This window comes from Schistocerca americana, unplaced genomic scaffold (assembly GCF_021461395.2).
Source record: "Schistocerca americana isolate TAMUIC-IGC-003095 unplaced genomic scaffold, iqSchAmer2.1 HiC_scaffold_99, whole genome shotgun sequence".
In the NCBI taxonomy this organism is placed as follows: Eukaryota; Metazoa; Arthropoda; class Insecta; order Orthoptera; family Acrididae; genus Schistocerca; species Schistocerca americana.
The window spans coordinates 407,821-414,315 of NW_025726774.1; positions in this window are offsets into that span (position 1 = coordinate 407,821).

Consider the following 6,495-nt stretch of genomic DNA (forward strand, 5'->3'; position numbering starts at 1 on the left):
CGCAATCAGTCAGACACGGCTATCAAACATCAGAGTCGAATGGTACATCATCGTGCGTGTCGCCGTACACGTACAGTACAATACAACAACAATGCGTCTTAATGGCACGTTCATTTCAACGTCACTCACACACCTCCACGCTGCAGTTACGTCGCACCATTGTCAAACTCGGCGTACAGCAAAGGGAATAGTGGGCGGCAAAAAAAAAAAAACCAAACAAAAACATTTCACATTTCACATTTCACCCTCGCCATGTATGATGTGCAAAAAAACAAACCCGCAAACGGCCGTCGTTACGGTGACACAAAAGTCGCCGATCACACTGTCCCCCCTCGCAGACGGGTAACACACACACACACACACACACCAACAACACCAATGGGTCAAAAACCACGCCAACGAGGCGTGCCACCATTCCACGCCACGGCGACCAACCTCGTGGCCGTACCCCGCGCAACACGCTTTGACGCGCCCCCCCCACCCACAATCAAAATGCACACATACATCACAGCCGTCCACACAAACAACAACAACAATTCCGCCCTTCCCGCAAAAGGCAAGTTGGTGGCCCTGAAAAGGGCCGTTTTGCCGCTCTCGCAACGGAGGAGCCTTCTCCATCCATCCTTCCTTCCATTCCAGAGCCACCTCCTTACTTGGAGCTCGTGTACTTGGTCACCGCCTTCGTGCCCTCGCTCACGGCGTGCTTGGCCAGCTCGCCAGGCAGCAACAGCCGCACAGCGGTCTGGATCTCGCGGGACGTGATGGTCGAGCGCTTGTTGTAGTGCGCCAGGCGAGAAGCCTCGGCCGCAATGCGCTCGAAAATGTCGTTCACGAAGCTGTTCATGATGCTCATCGCCTTCGACGAGATGCCCGTGTCAGGGTGCACCTGCTTCAGCACCTTGTAGATGTAGATGGCATAGCTCTCCTTCCTCTTGCGCTTCTTCTTCTTGTCGCCCTTCGAAATGTTCTTCTGCGCCTTGCCAGCCTTCTTGGCGGCCTTCCCGCTAGTCTTGGGCGGCATCTCGAACCAACGTACGGCAGCAGCAACACCAGTAGCAAGCGCTCCGCTCTAGTCAGCGTCTCCCCACACAGTGGCACCCGCCGCCAGCCGCCGCCGCACCTTTACCAGCTCGCCCTGTTGCGGCCGCCGACCAATGGGGCGCGCGCGCAACCGGCCGCCGCACCCGAGCCCATAAAGCACCCCCACCCCGGCTGCGCCGGCACGCACTCCGCTGCTCGACTCGCTGCCGCTCGCACCGGTCGTTTTCGTTTCCGTTTCGTGTGCACCGTCGCTAGCCCATCGCCATGTCCGGACGCGGAAAGGGAGGCAAAGTCAAGGGCAAGTCAAAGTCCCGCTCAAGCAGGGCTGGGCTCCAGTTCCCGGTCGGCAGAATCCACCGCCTCCTGCGCAAGGGAAACTACGCAGAGCGCGTCGGCGCCGGGGCGCCCGTCTACCTCGCCGCCGTCATGGAGTACCTCGCGGCTGAGGTGCTCGAGCTGGCCGGAAACGCGGCCCGCGACAACAAGAAGACGCGCATCATCCCGCGCCACCTGCAGCTTGCCATCCGCAACGACGAGGAGCTCAACAAGCTCCTGTCGGGCGTCACCATCGCACAGGGTGGTGTCCTGCCCAACATCCAGGCCGTCCTGCTGCCAAAGAAGACCGAGAAGAAGGCCTAAAGGAGGCCAGGCAATCGCAGCGCCGCGTGCTCCCCTGCACGCAACGCGCTTTGCCGGCTCGGCTCGGCCCACAACAATCGGCCCTTTTCAGGGCCACCACACACACCTACGTCCAAAGCAAAATTTCAGTCGTCCTCGCCGCACCTTGTTTTGTTTTAACTTTGCACTGTCACAGCACAGCCGCCGCCGGCGCACGTCCGCCATCTTGTCGTCCACACAGCCCGTGTGGCCCAACACACACACACACACACATTTTGCACGGTCGCAGTCGCCTTCCAAACCGACAACGGCAGCAATAATGACCATTGTTAAAGGGAGGCGTGTCGACACACCGCCCTCCACTCCCGCGCGCAACGGCCGTCGACACGAACGAAACAGCTGATCCGGCCGCCTATGCCCACACGCCTTGCCTCGGAAACCCCAACGCCGCCGCAAACAAACACACAGAGACAAACCACGCAAGCAAATAATCACCGCCTCTCGCACAACAACACACAGCCCGCCATCTCCGTCGCGATCGATACAAAGACACACAATAACAAACACACAAACGAAGCAGCTCCACACACAGCCAGCCACATGACACGTTTCCTTTCCTTCTCCCCTCCCAGTCACATCACGTCGCTCAAACGGAAAGAAAGAAACAAACAAACAAACAACACAGCGCACACACGCAGCAACAACACAGACTCTTTCGCACTTTTCAACTTCCGAACAGTGTGGTGGCCCTGAAAAGGGCCGTTTTCTAGTCTCTCCCACCCACAAGCACGGCCCGCGGGAAGGCCAGCGCCCGCTGCGACGCAGCCTAACCGCCGAAACCGTACAGGGTGCGCCCCTGCCTCTTCAGGGCGTACACCACGTCCATGGCCGTCACAGTCTTGCGCTTGGCGTGCTCAGTGTACGTCACCGCGTCGCGGATCACGTTCTCCAGGAACACCTTCAGCACCCCGCGGGTCTCCTCGTAGATCAGACCAGAGATGCGCTTCACGCCGCCCCTGCGAGCCAGGCGGCGGATGGCGGGCTTCGTGATGCCCTGGATGTTGTCGCGCAACACCTTGCGGTGCCGCTTGGCGCCACCCTTGCCGAGCCCCTTTCCTCCCTTGCCGCGGCCTGTCATCCTTCCTTCCTCGGGCAAAGCAAAACGTGCACAAACAGCAGCTGCAGCGGCTGGCGAGTCGGCTACGGTCTGCGCCCAGCGCGCCCGCCGCCCCCCTATATAGACTCTGGCCCGCCCTCCCCCCACCACGCGCAACCGAGGGCATATAAGCGCAGCACGGAGGCGCGCGGGCCCGTTGTCAAGGCAGCACCGGACGCCGCGCCGCACCTAACCTCCACGCACGCCGCTCCGCTACCGCTACCGCCATGGCCCGCACAAAGCAAACGGCCCGCAAGTCCACCGGCGGAAAGGCGCCGCGCAAACAGCTCGCCACCAAGGCGGCGAGGAAGAGCGCGCCCGCCACCGGAGGCGTCAAGAAGCCCCACCGCTACAGGCCGGGCACCGTCGCCCTGCGAGAAATCAGGCGCTACCAGAAGAGCACAGAGCTGCTCATCCGCAAGCTGCCATTCCAGCGCCTAGTGCGCGAGATCGCCCAGGACTTCAAGACCGACCTGCGCTTCCAGAGCTCCGCAGTCATGGCCCTGCAGGAGGCCAGCGAGGCCTACCTCGTCGGCCTCTTCGAAGACACCAACCTGTGCGCAATCCACGCCAAGCGCGTCACCATCATGCCCAAGGACATCCAGCTCGCGCGCCGCATCCGCGGCGAGCGCGCCTAAACCGCGCCGCGGCACCGCACCGCACAAACAAAAACGGCCCTTTTCAGGGCCACTAACATCTCTCCGTCGCGAGCAAACTTTGTCGGTCGCCTGCCTCTCGCCCCGCAACCCAAAAACAAAAACCACCACTTCCCCGTCCGTCCGCCACACCCGCTCACTCTGCCTGCCTGCTAGCAGCGCGCAACAATCACACATCATCCCTCCCCGGCGCTCAAAGCGCACAATACCCAACGGCCGACGTCACACCGCACGGGTGGCTGGCCGGCCGCCGCTTTCGTTTCGAAAACAAAAAAAAAAAAAACCCGCACTCCACTCCGACGGCCAACGGCCAGGCAGGCGCGCTCGCTCGCTCTACACGCCACCGAAATCCCCGCCGACTCCTTCCGCATCTCAACGTGCCCCCCGTTGCAAAACATAACACACACACACACAAAGGAACAAAACAAAACAAAGACCAGACACGACTCGACAAGACAGACATCCGAGAAGAACGAACGCAGGCAAGCCAACCAACGTATTCAAACAAAACAACGTGACAGAAAACCAACCGTCGGCCGCCGCCACAAACACGGCGACAATCAACCACGACAACAACAACAACAACAACACCGCTTACCGCTACCGCCGCCCACACCCGCCACCGACCCCCGCAATCCAACCACCACGGCACGCAAACAGCATCCCCACGGGCATACAGAAACGCCAGACAGACACCCACACCAAACGCAACACGACAATCAAAACCTTCCCCGACGTGCTTTGATGGCCCTGAGAAGGGCCGTTTTGGGCCGCGCGTCTCTTGCGCGCCACTAGACGACGACGGGGGGTGGGGACGACGGAGTCAAGCGCCAAACCCTTCCATTCCCATCTCTTTCTCCTCTACTCTACTTCTTCTTCTTGGGCGAAGCCTTCGCCTTAGACGGCGTCGTCGCCTTCTTCGGGCGCGGCGCCTTCGGCTTCTTCGTCGGAACCTTGGCGGCCTTCTTCGCCTTCGACGGCGACTTGGCCTTGGCCGGCTTGGCCGCAGCCGCCTTCTTCGCACCCGCGGGAGCGGCCGACGCCGCAGACGCCTTCTTGGCGGCGCCCGCCTTCCGACCGGTCGCCGCCTTCACGCCACCAGCCTTCTTTGCGCCGGCCGCACGGGCGCCCTTCTTCTCCTTGCTGGCCGGAGCGGCGCGCTTCTTCTTGGCACCGCCAGCACGAGCCTTGCCGCCCTCGGCCGCCCCCCCGCCGCCGGCGCCGGCAAGCTTGAACGAGCCGGACGCGCCCTTCCCCTTCGTCTGCACCAGCTCGCCCGCCACGACGGCCGACTTGAGGTACTTCTTGATAAACGGCGCCAGCTTCTCCGCGTCCAGCTTGTAGTGCGCGGCTATGTACTTCTTGATCGCCTGCAGCGACGACCCGCCGCGCTCCTTCAGACTCTTGATGGCGGCCGTCACCATCTCAGAGGTGCGCGGGTGCGCAGGCTTGGCGCGCGGCTTCTTCGCAGACGACGCAGACTTGGCCTTCTTCGTAGTGCCGGTGGCGGCGGGTGCCGCAGCAGTCTCGTTCGTAGCCGCCTGATCTGCCATTTCGACGACGCGCGTAACACACAGCGAGAGCGAGCGGGACGGCAGGCACGCAAGCACAGCACAGCACAGCAGCAGAGCAGAGAATCACAAGGCCCAGCCAGTGTCGCGGGCGGGCGCGGACGGCCGAGAGAGCGGCCGCCACTCTGCGCGCCGCCGCGCCGCGCCTCCCGCGCTTGCTACCGCCCAACGTCCGACAGCCTGTGCGGAGCAGCCCCAAACCTGCGCCACAACCGCCCGCGCCTTTCAAACCACCGAGGATGGGGCTACACACAGCCACACCACAGTCGCCAACCAGTCGCCACGGCAGCGCCGCAAACCACGGCCAAACTGCAGCTACCGCGCGCTACAGCCTGGGTCGGCCCGCCGAGAATCGCCGCCCCCGCCCAAATGCCGCCCCCACAGCCCCAGCCGACGACCCGCCACAATGGCCAAACCTTCGGCAAAACTCCCACACCGTCGCCGCGGCAGCCCGGCCAGCGCGGCCGGCGCCACAGCCACACAAGCCGAGGCGTGCGGCGATGACGGCCGTGCAAACGCGCCTCCGCCGCCCCATCGCCTTCCGTCGCCCTCCCGCCGTTTCCCGATCGGCCCGCAGCCGTCGGGCCACATCGCGCGCCGTCCTCCTCCTCTCGCCCGCCAACATTCACAGCCGTTTCTCAAACAATTGCCCGCCGCAAACGGACGCCGCCTGCGCAACAGGCGCCGCCGCCCCTCGACCGAGGCAAACCGCAATCCGAATCTACAGACCAACCCAATCTGCCGTCAAGCACACACGACAGCCGACCTTACACGTTACGCGTTACACATTACGTTTACACGTCTACGTTAGGTTAGGTTAGGTGGACGTGGGTTAGGTTAAGGGGACTTGGGTTAGGTTAAGCGTCAAACTTAGGTTAAGCATTCAAACACGTCAGGCGTCAGAGGTTAGGTTAGGTTAGGTTAGGTTAGGTTAGGTTACACGTTAGGTTAAGGGGTCAGTGCTAGGTTAAGAAGCGTCAAACGTAGGTTAAAAAAGCGTTCAAACGTGAGGCGTGAGCCGGACAGCTTACCTTACGTAGACGTTAGGGGCTCACAGGCTGAGCTCACCTCGCCACACCACAGGTTAGGTTCGGTTCGGTTCGGTTCAGCGTAAAGCGCCGAGGTCAGGGTTACGTTCGTTCACCTTCGGGCGCCACACTTTCGGTTGAAAGGTCGCGACGGGACGACGTCGGCAGGCACGCCGCAAACGAACAAAAACGTACAGACGACGTCGGAAACCGCCGACAGACGGGGGAGCAGCACGACCACGACCAGACACCGAGCGCGAACGAGACACACGCGAACCACCCCCACCGGCCAAAGGGCACCACACAACAACCCAGAGCACCACGTGTCGACACCAGAGCAACCCGCCGCTCACGCGACATGGCTGGCACCGAAGGGCAACCGCCCGCAACTGCGCTTTCCGCGCCGGCCCGGATGCACGTCGTGC